Genomic DNA, 18,765 nt, shown 5'->3' with positions numbered 1-18,765 from the left:
TCAGTAAAGAAAATGTCGACTAGAGATATGGTTAAATTATATTTACAAGCCGTTTCAACAGACATTCTGTCCAACACAATTTTCAAACTTTCCTGGAACTCTTGTATTAAGTGTTATGGGATTGTCTTCACCAAAAAGGATACATGTAATGCTCCCTTTACAATTTGTGTAAAGATACCACATCTTAAATGCTACTAAATGATACAAAGACTGCTAAAAATTGCTATCTTAAAAATGAAATGCAAGCGCTGTGAAGATATTTTGAAGTGCCCACAGTAACAGTATCAGGACTATTGAATATCACGGTGTGTGTATATACAGTGAGGGGAAAAAAGTATTTGATCCCCTGCTGATTTTGTACGTTTGCCCACTGACAAAGAAATGATCATTCTATAATTTTAATGGTAGATTTATTTGAACAGTGAGAGACAGAATAACAACAAAAAAAATCCAGAAGAACGCGTTTCAAAAATGTTATAAATTGATTTGCATTTTAATGAGGGAAATAAGTATTTGACCCCTCTGCAAAACATAACTTAGTACTTGGTGGCAAAACCCTTGTTGGCAATCACAGAGGTCAGACGTTTCTTGTAGTTGGCCACCAGGTTTGCACACATCTCAGGAGGGATTTTGTCCCACTCCTCTTTGCAGATCTTCTCCAAGTCATTAAGGTTTTGAGGCTGACGTTTGGCAACTTGAACCTTCAGCTCCCTCCACAGATTTTCTATGGGATTAAGGTCTGGAGACTGGCTAGGCCACTCCAGGACCTTAATGTGCTTCTTCTTGAGCCACTCCTTTGTTGCCTTGGCCGTGTGTTTTGGGTCATTGTCATGCTGGAATACCCATCCACGACCCATTTTCAATGCCCTGGCTGAGGGAAGGAGGTTCTCACCCAAGATTTGACGGTACATGGCCCCGTCCATCGTCCCTTTGATGCGGTGAAGTTTTCCTGTCCCCTTAGCAGAAAAACACCCCCAAAGCATAATGTTTCCACCTCCATGTTTGACGGTGGGGATGGTGTTCTTGGGGTCATAGGCAGCATTCCTCCTCCTCTAAAAACGGCGAGTTGAGTTGATGCCAAAGAGCTCCATTTTGGTCTCATCTGACCACAACACTTTCACCCAGTTGTCCTCTGAATCATTCAGATGTTCATTGGCAAACTTCAGACGGGCATGTATATGTGCTTTCTTGAGCAGGTGGGCCTTGCGGGTGCTGCAGGATTTCAGTCCTTCACGGCGTAGTGTGTTACCAATTGTTTTCTTGGTGACTATGGTCCCAGCTGCCTTGAGATCATTGTCAAGATCCTCCCGTGTAGTTCTGGGCTGATTCATCACTGTTCTCATGATCATTGCAACTCCACGAGGTGAGATCTTGCATGGAGCCCCAGGCCGAGGGAGATTGACAGTTCTTTTGTGTTTCTTCCATTTGCGAATAATCGCACCAACTGTTGTCACCTTCTCACCAAGCTGCTTGGCAATGGTCTTGTAGCCCATTCCAGACTTGTGTAGGTCTACAATCTTGTCCCTGACATCCTTGGAGAGCTCTTTGGTCTTGGCCATGGTGGAGAGTTTGGAATCTGATTGACTGATTGCTCTGTGGACAGGTGTCTTTTATACAGGTAACAAGCTGAGATTAGGAGCACTCCCTTTAAGAGTGTGCTCCTAATCTCAGCTCGTTACCTGTATAAAAGACACCTGGGAGCCAGAAATCTTTCTGATTGAGAGGGGGTCAAATACTTATTTCCCTCATTAAAATGCAAATCAATTTATAACATTTTTGACATAAGTTTTTCTGTATTTTCTTGTTGTTATTCTGTCTCTCATTGTTCAAATAAATCTACCATTAAAATTATAGAATGATCATTTCTTTGTCAGTGGGCAAACGTACAAAATCAGCAGGGGATCAAATAATTTTTCCCTCACTGTACATATATTTTATAACAGGAAGTTGGCACAGGCCTATTGCTCAGAAAGACCTTGTCACACAACTGTCTTTATGGTGGTCACTTTCTAGGTTCAAGCATATTTGATCAATTTCATAATTCTGAAAACGTCACATTGAAGATAATAGTCCTGCATGGAAGGTGTGTGGAGGTGTACATCACATTGAATGCTTTTCTAAAGCAATAGACTAAAGCATGAAGTGTGAACTGATCAACATTTCAGAAATATGCAGTGTCAGATTTAAATGAAACGTATAAATATATGGGCTTTTGTTATTAGGTTTCTCTTGCTTCCTTTCTCTCTCTGGGTTTATTCTACCAACCCCCAAACTGTTGTTACTTTGCCCTTCTCTGAGATGTTCCTTCTTGCTTTTGTTAAATTTTAAGGGCAGCTCTTTCGGCCTGAACACAAACAAATGTTCACTACTGTGGAAGTGTCAGTCAGAGTGCAGCTTTCAACAGCGTGCACAACATCCTTTCAAGTATTAGACCTCTGCTTTTCTGGCATTTCAGGCATTGTAGCTCTTCTATTCCACTCATGTCTGGAGGGTCAGAAAAATATATCACAGAAGGGCACAGGGGGTCAGAATTAATTCAAGCTTGAGCAATCATTTTCCTAAAAATGGTGAGAGGATGTGTGTGTGTGTCTATCCAGGCTGAGGCTGCAGGAGCTTTACTGTTACTGCAGTTTGATTCATGGACTAGGGTTTTATGAGATTATTGGCTGCACTGATATCAGCTCTGCTCTGCATAGAGGTTTCAGATGTGTATTTAAATTAGCATTATTGACATGTCAAGGTTTTCGGGAATACTCATTTCAGTTCAGCATCCTTCATAAGTTCATAAGCGGTGCCCTTAAGGTACTCTAGAACAAAGGGGAGGTCCTTTGTCTGACCTTTGGGGCACCGTGGTAGCCTAGACGACCTTAGGGAGATCCATCCACTGTGATGTGGTGAGTTATTATCCATACCACTTTAGTGTAGATGGAGACGTGATCGAGTCTAGCAGTCCCTGAACAAACGCCAGGATCCTGGGAAACTGGCAGTGCATCGAGGTCCAGTCTGAGAGGTGAAGATGATGCACATGAAAAGCTTTGACTTAACACCATACAAGACCTGGACTCTAGGTTGTAGTCTTTAAGTAGTGTTCTGGCTTGAGAGGCCAGACCATCAGATATAGGTGACGTGGCTGAAGGTGCTAATTCTAACTGTCTGTTTGGGACAGGAGATTCAGCCAGACCACCATGTGCAGCCTGGGGAGTAGTGTGGTATCATAGGAGTAAGGTGTATGGTTTAAGGTCAAAACACATAAGCCAGCTGGAATTATAGGTAGTCCATCTTGCCACTTAATTTCTTGCCAGTCTTAACTTCTTGCAAGTATTTGTCTGGTCAGACAAAGTCATGAGATTTAACTACATCAACCATTGGGGCAGTATCAGGTTAAACAGCTCCACCTTGCACAGAGTCTCCTGAGAGTAACTCATCTGCTGGGGCTGTACAGTGGTCTAGTGGATGCGTAGTCAAGATAGTGTATGCATCCAGGAGAGTGGTTTCTGCACTCAGGCGTGGTAACTCAGCTCTGGTAAAGGTGCAGGTCAAAATAAAGGCAAAGGTACAGGTCAAAATTGCCAGTTGTGGTTCTTTCTGGCAGAGAGGATACACCGGCCCATGACTGGCATCAACACTTGTTATATGCATTTCAACCTTTGCCTGTGTTCCTTCCGATTGTAAAGAATTCAGGAACTAGGCCACAGAGTCTTGCCTGTGGCCCTGAGATGACAAACAAGACCTTGGTTCCCTGCTCTATGGGATAGATGGGGGGCAATCAGACCTTAATCAGACCAAGGGAACACAGAGAGGATTCTACCTAAAGGTTCCATGTTAATGGTCTGTTTGGCCATGGTGGCTTTCTGATTTTAAAATCTGCATAATCCTATCCAGAACAGGTCCAATGAGTGACCCTGGTGCACAAGGCCAATTCCACAGGGTCAATTTGCACACGTTAGGCACAGCAGATTGCGCTAACCACATTTGGCAATGTTTGTAACCCAGGTTACTGGAGCATCAGCCCATATCCTTGCCCACATGACCCAACCCCAGGAGTATGTCTATAAAATCTCATACAAAGGAGCCACCTTCTGCAAATTGGCCAACCCAGCTCCTTCCTCAGATGCTGCTGATACCGGGGACTCACGGCTACTCAGCTAGGTCATTATCAGCCTAGAAGTATCTACAAGATCTGACCAAAGTGAAGATAAAAAAAGCGTATGTTGTAGAGAGAAAACTGATTTTAACCACTGAGCTGCAGATTAGTGACAATTCAGCTAATTTATCAGGCTCAGTAGTGAGCAGCTCATGGTATGTCAGGGGAAAACCAGTCAAGCATGCTGACAGCATGTTAGTCACAGGCCTACTAGGTGATAGGGGATGTGAAGTATTAGGAGGAACCATTGCCATGGGAGAAGCCAGGTTGGGAAGAGATGAGAGGTAAGCGCTGCTTACAAAACTGTGATTAAAATCAAATTCAGGAAGCAGTGCTGTGTAAGTGTAGTAGCTAAACTCGAATATAACACTAACCTTGTGCTGCTCTACTTGGGGTAGCATAGAGTAGCACGTTAGAAACCCAGACTGCAAAAATACAGCTGTTTGTCCATATCTGAGAAGAACTTTTTTTATGTTTATGAAATTTTTTCTTAACTGTTCAGTCTCAGGTAATCTTTCAGTTTCTGAAGCCTTCTGTGCTGGAGTCTTCCTCTTTGTTTTTCTTCCTCCTCTTCTCCAGCCCATCCGCAATCATAGGTGTCTGTCTCCCTCTCATTACACACCATTTCATCCATCTGATTGGACATCTTCACTGATAGGAACTGATTGCTGCTGAACCTCAGAGCCCATCCGTATCACCAATTGGTTTCCTCAGTGGATGTGCGAGAATGAGGAGTGAAAGGGTCCCGTCATTATTGATTAAACATTTAACGGCCTCATTTCTGAGTGTAGTAGGTGAAATTGAAGTGGTCGCTGTGAAAATTCCTTATTTGGTTGAAATTAGGCAGAGCCTAAATTTTAATTTGTGTCTGTATGAAATAGAATTCTTTCCAATTATCTTTAGGATCATGGCAAATTCAACACACATGGTCTAGAGTAATCAAAATAAAAAATTAATGGTCTAGAAGAATAATAATAAAAAACGAAGACTTTCTCTGCCTCTTTGCTCCATCTGCCTCACAAAACTCTCTCTTTTTATCATCCACCTTTTCCCTTCCTCTGCTTCTCTCTCTCACTCTGGGATGTCCCTTTTCTGAACACACTTGAGTCATCATGGCTGCTTCTGACTGGGGTTTTTAATTATTCAGGGGCAGAGTGAAGCTGCTTGCGGCTCCATTGACTCTCACGACTGGTCACACAAACACATCAAACAAACAAGCTGTAGATTATTCATAACCTTGTGAGTGTGTTGGTGTGTTACAGCCAGGCTGTAGGACTATGTAATTGTAATAATTGATGAGTAAGTAATGCCCATGTTTGACAGCAAGGAATGTTCGCTGTTGGAATGGATAGAAAATCCAAAAACCTAATTTGATTTCTCAGCTTGTCAAGTCATTAAATAATATTAAGTATATCATTCATAAGAAGGATAACAACAGATAAGCTGATTTCAAAACATGGAACGTAGGCTTCTTGAGGGATAAAAGAAATACTGCGTGTGAGCCTGATGCTGCTGATTACAGCATATTCCTAGGATTCCTTTTCAAGAGAAACTAGTTCTGATTTAGTAGGTCATACATTTGTAGCATTACGTGGAATTTGGTCTTCATGGCCATGAGGGACCAATGCATGTGGATTTTTAATTAGCTAAGGCCTTTTTGTTTAATTAGGTAAGGCCCTGAATATGTCGTACTGTTACAGAATGAACAGTAGTAGAAGCACTACCATCAGTATTACTCATGGAAAGATTTTTTAAAAAATACGTGGAAATCTTTTCATATTGCTGCTATTTTCCATGTCTAAAGAGAACTGGGATCCATGTAAATATCCACAAAAATAGCCTTCCTATTCACTATATGTGTTCAGTACATGTTCTAGGTTTCGGGGGGGGCATTTCCTAGCCGATGTTCATAAACATTAACCTCTTCTGCATGTTTAAAACTGTAGTACGGAAATATGTTTAGTTAAAAATGAACAAAAATCAATTATTGAGCAAGAACATTAAAAAAAAAAATCAGTGTTGAAAACGGTCTCCTTACCTTACCTACGCGATTCACAACGGTAAGTTTATAATAACAACTTATAATTTGAGCTGTCGGGTCGGATTTCACGAGAAATGTCAGTTTGACGACATTCGCCTTTGCGCGGTTATGTCACAGCCGTAAACAGAATCGCGTATTGCGTATCGCGTGTGTGGGGCTGAGGATAGTGGAGTGTTTGTAGCTTGTTCTTACAACAGTTGCTTAGATTTTTTTTTATCTGGATAGTCCTAAACGTAATCATCGTTGACATCTGGGGAATCAGCTGTTGTCAAAATCAAGAAATCTCAAAATGCGGAGAGACTGCAGTGAAAAGGGGAAAGCGAAAGAGCCTGTGCTAAAACAAGAATAAATATCGGCATGGCTTTTGAGAGGTGGCGAAAACTCAGAGATCTGAAGGGATTGAAGACTGACGCAAAGATGGCTTTTTTTCTGTTGAACAGGTAAGGCATTTCAGTGGCTCAATAGGTAGCTAGCTAACATTAGTGCACTTGTTCACTTGATTCAGCTAGGTATCGAGTTTCCTGTTATTTTGGGGGTTTTTTGTGCTATGGTTAGTGTGGTAAATTGCACCTATTTTCTGCTAGCTATGAGAGAGAGCAACTCACCTTTACTCCAAGAGAACCATATCGGCCACCACCTCCTACATTAAAATAAATAAATAAATAATAGCTCCACAAGTAACTTTCAATTTTATTTTTCAAACAGACAAGGCAATAGAGAGGCAAAAGTACTGCAGCTTTAATTACCATAGAACGCCCAGGGTGCTTCTCAATACTCAAATTGATGCTTCCTCGTTTCCTCGCTCCTCCATCCTCCAGCTCGTGACCCAGAAATCGATCGATGTCGGCCAACTTGAAGGACACATCAATTCTCTAATTGCACCGCAAAGCTTCCAGAGGAGCTAGGAGTGAGGACACACAGGTGTATCCTATGCAGAAGTGTTTCTTGTTGAAAAACCGGATGCACGTATAAATTCCCCTCCTCCTTTACATCTGCCACAATCTCAAACAAAAAGTCATTTGTTTATGTTATGGAATTTTGTGTGAAATATAATTAATTAATAGTATGCTTACAATGAGTACTGTAATTAATTGATCCTTGCATGTTTGGATATGCAAAGCTGCACAAAAGATGTGATAAATTATGTATTGTTCATTAATTCATTGTTGAATAACCCAGACATTTCACATACTATCAGTACATTTTGCTTCATTAAGAATGTTGTTATTAACCAAACTCTAACAACATAACAGCAGATCCCTGAAGTGCAGTGATGTCATCCAGCTGAGTACAGTCATCATTAATTGACATTGCTTTGAAGTGACACTTGAGAGAGCGAGGATATTCCATTTGACTTGCTTCAGTTCCTCACTCCTCGCTCTCATCCTTGCATCCTTCCCTCACATCCCGAGGGGGTGGAGCTAAGACGCAAGGAAATGAAATGAGGATGCACAAATAAGAAATGATAAGCACCCCAGACTCTTCCTTTTCATCTCCTTTTTCATGTTATGTGATATGACTATTATCCATATTCTAATCTTTTTACTTATGACCAAAATTCCAAAAAAATTGGGGCACGATGTTGAATGTAAATACATGTCAATAAAAACAGAATGCAGTGATTTTCAAATCTCATAAAGCATGTGTTATTCACAATAGAACATAGAAAACATATCAAGTGTTTAAGCTAAGTAAATGTACATTTTAAGAAAAAATAAGATAATTTTGAATTTAATGGCCTCAACATGTCTCAAAAAGGGGGGAGGGGCAACAAAAGGCTTGAAAAAGTAAGTGTTACTAAAAAGAAACAGCTGGAGGAACATTTTGTAACGAATTAGGTTAACTGGCAACATGAAATAAAAAGGGTGTCTTAGAGAGGCAGAGTCTCAGAAGTAAAGAGGGGATGGAATCTGGATGGAAGAATATGTTGCTCTAAAATTTGTATATACCTTTCAGCATTGATGGTGCCTTTCCAGATGTGCAAGCTGCCCATTCCGTAGGCACTAATGCACTCTCATACCATCAGAGATGCAGGCTTTTGAACTGAGCACTGATAAAAAGCCAGATGGTCCCTCTCCTCTTTAGTGCTCTTTAGTTTAGAGGATGCAAAAAGAATTAAAAATTTCTATTCATCTGACCACAGAACAGTTTTCCACTTTGCCTCAGTCCGTTTTAAATGAGCTTTGGCCCAGAGAAAACGGTTGCATTTCTATATCATGTTCACATATGGCTTCTTCTTTGCGTAATAGAGCTTTAACCAGCATTTGCGAATGGCACGGCGAACTGTGTTCACAGACAATGAGTTCTGGAGGTGTTTCTGATCCCATGCAGTGATTTCCATTACAGAATCATGCCATAAGTTTTTGCCAGATTCTCTAAATCTTTTGTTGATATTATGTACTGTAGATGATGAGATATTCATAATCTTTTCAATTTTACATTGAGGAACATTATTCTGAAATTTGTAAAATTGTAATTGTAGATGCCGTTTTTTGCAGATTGTTGAACCTCTGTCCATCTTTATTTCTGAAAGACTCTACCTCTCTAAAATACTCTTAATCATGTTAATGACCTGTTGCCAATTAACCTCTAGCTGTTTCTTTTTAAAAACACTTACTTTTCCAGCCCTTTGTTGCCCCGTCCCAACTTTTGGTTGCTGCCATCAAATTCAAAACTACCTTATTTTTTTCTTATTATTTACTCACCTAAAACATTTTGATATGTTTTCTGTGTTCTATTGTAACTAACATATGGGTTTATGAGATTTGCAAATCATTTCATTCTGTTTTTATTCACATTTATTTACATTTTACACAGCATCCCAACCCAACTTTTAGGAATTGGGGTTGTATACACATTGGCATTGTAGCCCTAATAAACTTAAAATCAGTATAAGGAACAGGCTCACCTATAAAGGGTGGTGTTATATAGAAACCTGAGTTGTCAGTTTGTGCTTCTCATACAAACCACCCCAAACTGTCTTTGGTCAGCACAAAACATGTCTGTTGTTACTGTGGCCAAACAACTTTATCTTTCCTTTGTCTGTCCAGAACACATTATTCCAAAAGGCCTGGTCTTTGTCTATATGCTAATAGGCAAACTGTAGTCTTGCAAAGGCTTTTTCCTGGCACACGTCACATGCATGTCAAATTTGTGTAATCTCTTTCTGGTTGTAGACACATGCACTTTGACACCAACAGTTACAAGACTTACTAGCAGATCCTGTGATGAAATTTTGGGATTCTTGGAGACTTCTTTTTTGCATCGGACGGTTTGCTCCTGGGCTGAATTTGCTAGGATGGCCAGTCCTTGGTCACATTGGCAGTCATTTGAAATCTGCGCCATTTGTAGATTATTTTCCTTACAGCGTACAGTATTTTCCCTTGCCAGACTCATAGGCATCCACAACCTTTTTTCTGAAGGCCTTACAGAACTCTTTAGATCTTGGCATGATGACACCACACCTCAATAACAAAGGGAACACCAGACACTAGATATGAGAGGGGTATAAATAAGACAGGTTCCACCTGCACTCCCTAAGCAGGTTCTAATCACTGGCACCCAATCTTGAACACCAGATTCTAATTTATGGATTTGAAGGTGTGGTAAATTTTCTGAATTATGTTTTTATGTTCTATTTGGCAATTGTGACTGAAATGATTTTTTTTTTTAATGAATAACCAATATTATTGTAAGTATTATGTATTTTATGATGGTATCAGCAGCATCTCAAAGCATACATCATTCATGGGCTACTTGCACTTACTTGCACAAATCTCCAAGTCTCCAGTAACACTGTTTACATTCAGCACTCCAGTACACATCTAGCATTAGTTGTTTTTTTTTTTCATTCTAGTCATTGTGTTGAGCTAGCGTTAGCTTGAGTTTCTATTAATATGTATTTTCTCACCTTCATAGTTGTTTATGTATGACAAAGCATACAGAGTGACACTTTTCTCCAGCTTACTAAAATCTCTCAGCAACGTCTTTGAGCACTGCCACAAAACTTGGTAGGCATTCTCAGGACCAGGACCCGAGGCTATTTCTTGACAGCGTCACCTACTGCTCAAAAATAACAATTACATGGTAAAAAAAAAAATACTTGCATCTAACTGACATTTTTGCTTCTACTCCTCCCAAATTTTGTCACATCTTCACTAAATTTGGCTCACATCATCTTGAGACTTTTCAGAACACATGTTATCAAAGGAATATTGATATTCAGAACCATTCTCCTGTAACGTACTGACAAATGACCCCCAAAAATGCTTCAGCTTTAATAGCATTATTATAATATTACTATTATTTATTCTTTATTCCCAGCCCTCAAGTCCTACATATTGCTTTATTTGGATCTATATATTGTGACTATGATATGCGTTGCAGTATTTTTATTTTTAAATTTTTTAAAAAATTTTAGCACTTCTAACAATAGCCATCATCACAAAACAGCTGTATAGAAATCCTGAGATGGATTTAGATTTTTTTATTTTTTTATTTTTTTATTTTTTTTTAAAGTATGTGACTCCATGACAGTTTGGGTGACCGTGTGTGTCTGTGTCCTTGCTAATGAGGACACTATAGCAGAGGATGTCCAGATGTCTGATCAGCGTGTGATGTCTAAGCTGGCTTTAAGTTTATGTGGTACCATGTGGTGGAGGTGTGATTGAGGTGACCTTCTGTCCATACGTGTGTGTGTGTGTGTATATGTGTGTGTGCACTTCATGTCAAGTTTGGATCTTATTTAGCATTTGTTGTAACTGCTGCTAGAGTCTGGATGAGGAGAGGGAGACAGGGATGTTGTTTATGTTTGGAGATACAGTAGAGTGGCTGTTGAGTGGTTGCCTGGCTCTGTCTGTAAGTCTTTTTCCACTACTTAAAAAGTGAAACATTTTATACCAGAAACTGGACCTACACTGTGTTTCATTCACAACTGATTCAGATTTATGATACCTGCATGAGTTCTGGTCTGCTTTATTCTGTTTTTGCTTTGTTTCTGTTATTATATTTCTCAACAAATGAAGAACAGTGTTCTTCCTGCACAGATGTAATTTGACAGACCAGAAATTTGGTTGCAGGTAATATAAACTGGTTCCGACAGCAAATGGCTGATCAAAACAAATAAACAAACAAACAAAAAACTTTTAATAAGACTCCATCTCCCTTGCTGAATTTAACAGTGGTGGTGTTGCACACCTTAATAATGATGCAGTCACATCACTATGACTGTTGGTGAAAAATAAACTAGAGCTAAAATCCTAAACTTCAGTTGGTTCAGTGATGTCAGTAACAGAGTTGGTATAACTCAAGTTGGGTTACGGTATTCTAATGACTTTTTCTGTTAATGCAGTAATGTACCGCATTACATTTAAAATTTATGTAATTTGATTACAGTTGCTGATGCCAATAAAATTGCGTTACTTTATTGTTAAGAAAATTTTTCTTAACAATATTTTTACTTAACAAAATTTTTCGATTTTGCTGATTAATCAGCACCGATAACTGATTGCTGGAACTATCGGTTATAGGCAAAAACCCCACACTGTTTTTCGCGGTTGCGTCCGTTGCGGGAGCGGCTGATAAGGGTTCGCTGTTATTATACATTACAAGAGCAGCCTCTAGAGGCAAAATAAAAACCATCTCTGACAAATTTTGTTGTTATTTGAAGTGTTTTTGATTCATTTTGGATGTCTCTCTTTTTATTTATTGTTTAGAGTGTTACTTTTTGGTTTGGATTGGATGTACAGTGGGAGAAATAATTATGGGACGCGTCAACATTTTTTTCAGTAAATATTTTTCCAATGAGGCTATTCACAAGAAATTTTCTCCAGACATCAGTATCAACTCAAGAAATCCAGAAATATAAAGAATTCACAACATTAATGTCCATAAATAAAGTTATGTGTAATAAAGTGGAATGACACAGGAAAAAAAGTATTGAATACGTTAAGAAAAGCAGTTCTCCAAGATAAGGCAAGGATCCAGCTGAAATCCGTAAGTATACCCCCTATCTGTGCAAATGAATATCAGCTGGGTTAGTAAATTGATGGTCTATAAGAAGGCTTTTCACACAATAAACCTCTCATGATGGGTAAAAGCAAAGAGCTCTACCAACACCTTGTTACCCAGATGAGGACGGGTTCCCTTCTGTGTCTGGTTCCTCTCAAGGTTTCTTCCTCATATCATCTATGGGAGTTTTTCCTTGACACCATCGCCACCGGCTTGCTCAATAGGGATAAATTCACACATTTAAAATCTGTATCGTGTGTTTATATGTTTCTGTAAAGCTGCTTTGAGACAATGTCCATTGTTAAAAGCGCTATACAAATAAAATTTAATCGAATTGAACCTTTGCAACCTTATTGTTGCGAAACCTATTGATTGAATCGGATACAGACTTATTTCAAAACTTCTGAATCCTCCAGTAAGCACCATTGGGGTCATCATCTGCAAGTGGAAGCAACATCACTTCGTCATCAACCGGCCACGCACAGAAGCTCTTCACAATATTTCTGACCAAGGAGTCAGACGAATAGTCAGAAGAGTAGCCTAGGACCACTCAGAAAGAGCTCCAGAAACACTTGGAGGCAGCAGGTGCCATTGTTACAGAGAAAACGATAGATAATGCACTTCACTGCTCACGCTCACCCCGCAAGACTCCATTACTAAAGAAAAGGCATGTTGAAGCTCGTTTAAAGTTTGCTACAATTTATTTGGTCATGCCTATGAAATACTGGGAGAGTGTAGTCTGGTCAGACAAGAGCAAAATTTAACTTTTTAGTTTTCATAGTACACACCATGTTTGGAGAAGAAATGGCATTGCACATCACCCTTAAAACACTATACCAACAGTGAAGTTTGGAGGTGGAAGCATCATGGTGTGGGGCTGTTTTTCATCGCATGTTACTGGCAGTACTAGCATAATTGAAGTACTGATGAATGGATCCCTTTACCGGGAGATTCTTGAGAAGACTCTGTTGCCATCCACCAGAATGATGAAGATGAGATGTGGGTGCACTTCCAGCAGGACAACAATCCAAATCATACAGCAAAAGAAACTCAGTTGGTTTCAGAAAAAAAAAATCAAGGTGTTAGAATGGTCCGGTCAATCACCTGACTTGAATCCAATTGAACAAGATTTAAAGACAATATGTTTAGAAGAATGGGCCAAAATCACACCTGAATACTGTGGCTGATTAATTTCTTCATACAGGAAGCGTCTTGAAGCTGTCATTACAAACAAAGGCTTCTTCACTAAGTATTAAATAAATTTCAGTTAGTGTGTTCAATACTTTTTTCCTGTGTCCTTCCACTGGATTACACATAACTTCATTTATGGTCTTTAATGTTGTGAATTCTTTATATTTCCGGATTTCTTGAGATAATACTGGTGTCTGGTGAAAAATGTGAATAGCCTCTTTGGAAATATATTTACTGAAAAAAATTTTGACACGTTCAATACATATTTCTTCCACTGTACATATTCCTGATCAGAGCATCAGAAAGGTATTATTTTTTGATCAAGATTTCTTTATTAACATTTTTCAAATTAAACATACAACACCAACCAAACAAATAGAACAAACCAACCACCCCCCACCCAGTGCCAGACATAGAACATACATATTACATATTATAAAGCCAGACCACTATAGAAAAGAAGAGAGCAAAAGAAATAAAATTATAGATAATGATCACATAATACTGTCAGCATCCATGTCTCTGACAAAAAACAGAGAGGGTTGCCAGATTCTGTAAAATTTCCCAGTCGCTCCCCTGACAGTGTATCTAATTTTCCAACTTAAGATGACACATGACTTCCCTGACCCAATGACTATACACCGGTGGAGCAGGATCCTTCCATCTAAACAATATTAATCTCCTGGCCAGGAGAGTGCAGAAGGACATCATGGTGATCTCACATCATCTACAAAGAGTATTCTCCGGGGTCATCCCAAGCATCACAATAAGAGGGGACGGCTGTACTACTCTTCCCAATATTTTAGTGAAAGTCTCAAATACAGATTGCCAGAATGTGTATAGCTTTGGGCATGTCCAGAACATATGCAACAGAGTGGCTGGAGCCTGTCTGCATAGATCACATGTGGGATCTATGTCGGAATTAATCTTCGAGAGTCACGCTTTGGACCAATGCGGACAGTGAACAATTTTAAATTGGACAACTGCATGTCTGAGACATATGGAGGAGGAGAAAATCCCCTGGATTACTTTCCGTCAATCATTATCAGAAATTGATTCGCCTAAGTCCGTCTCCCATTTATCCTTAAGGAGATCTAGGGACGACAAATCATGCATGCTGAGTAGGTCATAGATAACCCTTATTGTCTGCTTCCTGGCCAGTTTACATTTAAAAATTGCATCCAACAGTGAATTGGAAGGACACAATGGGAAGGTGTCTGAATTTAAGGCCACAAAGCTTCTAAGCTGCAAATATTTATAAAAATGTGATCTGGGAATGTCATATTTTTGCATTAGCTGCTCGAATGAGACAAAAACACCATCAACATACAGATCAGACAGTAAGACAGCCCCCTTTCTAGACCAAGTAACGAAAGTCTTATCCAACAAAGATGGGATAAACAGATGATTATTTGCAATTGGCCCCGTGAGTGACAAGTCCCCAAGAGAGAAAGATCTTCTGAACTGATTCCAAATTTTGATTGAGTGTACAACAACTGGATTAGAGCTAAAGCTAGACAGAGGTTGTGCGAATGGTAATCTAGCACACAGTAGTTCCACCGTGAAGGTGGACGCAATGGACGCCCCTTCCATAACTGTCCATCCAGGGGCTGCAGTACTCTCCCCCATCTAGTACAACAGTGATCTTATATTAGCTGCCCAGTAGTAGTACATGAAGTTTGGGAGTGCCATCCCTCCCTTCGCTCGAGGTCTCTGCAATATATGCCTTCTGATCCGTGGTGGCGTTTTGTTCCAGATAAAGGCTGATATCTGATTGTTCTGTTTTGAAAAGAAGGATTTTGTAAGAAACACTGGAAAACATATAAAAATTTAGGCAGCACATTCATCTTTATAGTATTGATTCTGCCTCCCAGGGAGAGGGGAAGGGGGTCCCACCGTTCAATATCTTGCTTCAGGTTAGATAACAGGGGCTGATAATTAGCTAGGTATAGATCTTTATAATTATGTGTAACCCACAACCTGAGATACTTGAATTTCTTTAGACTAATTTTGAAAGGGAAAGAGTCTAGGGGTACCTGGCCTGCCCCCTCACCAACAGGCATCAGTTCACTTTTTTGAATATTGACCTTATAGCCCGATAATCTGCCAAAAGCCTTGAGTAGGACCATTAGATTAGGGAGACTCTCAAGGGGCTGTGAAATGAATAGCATGTCGTCCGCATACAAAGAAACTTTATGCTACATCCCTGCACGCCGGATCCCCCTAATGTCAGTTTTCTGTCTTAGTGCCACAGTAAGTGGCTCCAGTACAGTGGCAAATAGCAGTGGTGACAGAGGACATCCCTGTCTTGAGCACTGGAGCTCGAAGTAGGTGGAAAAATTATTATTAGTACGAACAGCAGTCCTCGGAAGAAGTATATAGAAGTCTGACCCATGATATGAACCTGGGACCAAATCCAAACCTCTCCAGCGCGCTGAAAAGATAGCCTCACTCCACCTGGTCAAATGCCTTTTCAGCGTCAAGTGAAAGCACTACTTCTGGGGTACCTGGTGGAGAAAGGCTATAGAGGATATTGAAAAGGTGTCTGATGTTGAAAAAAGAATAACGATTCCTAATAAATCTTGTTTGGTCTGGCGATATAATGGATGGAAGAACCCCCTCCAAGCGACCTGCCAAAGTTTTAGCAAGGATTTTAACATCGGGATTTAGTAAAGAAATTGGACGGTAAGAGCTGCACTCAAGAGGGCTCTTGTCTTTCTTAAGGAGTAAGGAGATAACTGCTTCACGCATAGTAGATGGCAGGGCTCTCAAGGAGAACGACTCCTTGAAAACCGACAATAACAAAAGGGAGAGTTGCCTTGAAAACTTTTTTTTATAGAAATCGGTTGGATAACCATCCGGACCTGGGGACTTCCCACTTTGCATAGAGCCAATCGCTGATGCTACCTCCCTGACCGAGTGGTCCTCCTCCAACCCTGCAGCCTCCCGTGGATCATAGGATGGAACATGCATGGTCTTCCAATACAGAAGGGTCTACAGATGGGCCGGAGCCGTATAGTGACATATAAAAAGCTTGAAAACTGGAGTTAATTTTATGACTATCTGTACATTTCGAGCCCTGCTCGTCATATATTTCAGATATGGTCAGATTAGCAGTTCTCTGTTTTAGCTGGTGAGCAAGAATCCATCCAGCATTTTCCCCGTGCTTATAAAACCCGTATTGTGATTTGGAGATAAGCCTGTTTCGTCGATAAAAGGTCAAACTTTTAAGGTCAAACACCTCTTCATAGAATCTGCAGAAGGTAGTTGGCTGTGTGCCCTATCCAGCTCAAGAATCTCTTCTGCCAGTTCTTTAAGTCGAGCAGTGCTCACTCTCCTGTGGTTAGCACAGTATGAGATGACCTGACCTCGTGAATACGCCTTCAGCGACTCCCAAATCATCAAGGAGGACATTCCAGGTGTTTGATTAATATCCAAAAAAAAAAAATTTCAGATGCAATAAAACTAGTAAAAACATCATCCGACAAAAGCATAGGATTGAGTCTCCAAGGGCAGTAATTGGATTGCATATCCGGGATGCACATTCTAATAGTTAAGGGACAGTGATCTGAAATAACTATGGGTCCATAATCACATCTGGTTATGAGGGGATGCATTCTTTTGTCCAAAAAGAAATAGTCTATATGGAAGTATGTATTATGAACTCCTGGAAGCAGGTTTGTGAAAACGCCACACGTATACCACTCCGTACAACTCGAGGAAGAACTGGATAGAACACGCCACTCCAGACAGGGACGAGAACCTGGGTGAGCTACAATCCAACATAGGAGAAAGCGTACAGTTCATGTTACCGCCGAGGATAAGGTAATGCGATACCATATTCGGTAGGCGGGAAAAAAAATGTGAAGAACATTGAATCATCCCAGTTTAGTGCATAAACATTGGCCAAAATGACCGGAAAAGTATAAATTCACGCTACGACAATAACATAGCGTCCAGCAGGGTCAGCTTCCACACTTGTCATCGTAAATGGTGTATTTCTCTCAATTGATATAGCTGCCCCCCTAGCCTTCGCATGGAAATTTGAATGAAATATCTGTCCTGACCACTCCCCTCCCAGTCTAGAATGGTCTGATGACCGTTGATGTGTCTCTTGAAGAAATGCAATATTTGTATTAAGCTGTTTCAGATGTGTAAATACCTTCTTTCGCTTTAAAGGATGATTAAAGTGCCTTAACATTTCAGCTCATGAAATTAACCATACTACCATCAGACCCTCTGGTTAGAGGTTACATATCTGAGCCCTACAGGGAACCTAGAATGACAGCAGATGGGCCACAACACAGATGTCTGGCAAATTAAACACAATAAACGACAAAGTCTGGCACACCCTCCCTGTAACACCACCCCACCCCCAAAGTACCTACAGGAACAGGGTGCTCACTGTACCCTCCCGAAACAAATCCGCATATTCAGTGCTTGTGTGGAGGAACTCTATAGAGCCTACTGCTCAAGCTCCCACCAAACCCCTGCTATGAAAAGTAAACTCAAAAAAAAAAGTGCATCCTATCATAAAGTATATAACAGAAAATAAGACAGCTGTGTTGATCATCCTTATTACAGTAAAAGTCTGATCAAACAGTTATCATCCAGTCAAAGTTCAGAGACGATGAATTAGCCAGGGCAATGCTGCTCACTCAGCCCTCTACAGTAGTAATGATATTCTTCTTGACGTAGCTCATCTCTTTGCTTTGCTCTATGTACTCCTTTTCCTCTCCGTTGAACATGATGCGGAGACGGGCTGGAAACAGGATACCATACCGAACTCCCTGCCGGTTATGGAGCAACTTCCTGACCTCATTGAAGGCCACCCTGCCCTTAGCGACACTCGTGGTATAATCCGGAAAAAGATAGCAATCGTCCCACCGTTACACTGGAGCGAGGCTCAAGAGCACGCCCGGCTCAGTACCTCAACGTATTCCTGGTAGTAGTGGAGTTTGGCTATGATGGCATGTTGTTTCCTATCCTTCCTCACAGGACCCAGGCTTCTATGAGAGCGGTCCACAAGCACATCTCTATCCAGCTGTAGTATTTCTCTCAGTAGTTCCGAGACCGATGTTGTAGAGCTGGACCCATTTGCTTCTGCCACCCCCAGAATTCTGATGTTACATCTCCTCAGTCTCCCCTCCATGTCCTCACACTTATTTCTGAGTCCAGTCACCTCTACTGCCAGGTCATTCACCGTAGTCTGTAAAACTTAAACTTCGTCCGACCAGGTCGTTAGCCCACCTTCCACCTCTTTTAATTGTTACTTTCATCTGGTCGATTTCAGAGTGAATTGGAGCCGTATTGTTCTTTATTTCCGCTTTCACCGCTTGAAACTCGTTCTAAAGAGAGTCGAAACCTTCAGCAAGTGCAC

General features: G+C 40.5%; 1 protein-coding gene across 7 annotated transcripts in view; it reads left to right on the top strand.

Annotated features, from left to right (window-relative positions):
- Positions 1-18,765, top strand: part of nbeaa (neurobeachin a) — a 187,057-nt gene that overhangs the window by 96,702 nt on the left and 71,590 nt on the right. The gene's annotated exons all lie outside the window — the stretch shown is intronic.

Source organism: Ictalurus punctatus, chromosome 16 (assembly GCF_001660625.3).
Source record: "Ictalurus punctatus breed USDA103 chromosome 16, Coco_2.0, whole genome shotgun sequence".
Classification (NCBI taxonomy): Eukaryota; Metazoa; Chordata; class Actinopteri; order Siluriformes; family Ictaluridae; genus Ictalurus; species Ictalurus punctatus.
Note: the sequence above shows the minus strand (reverse complement) of the source record. Positions and strands in the feature narration are given on the sequence as shown.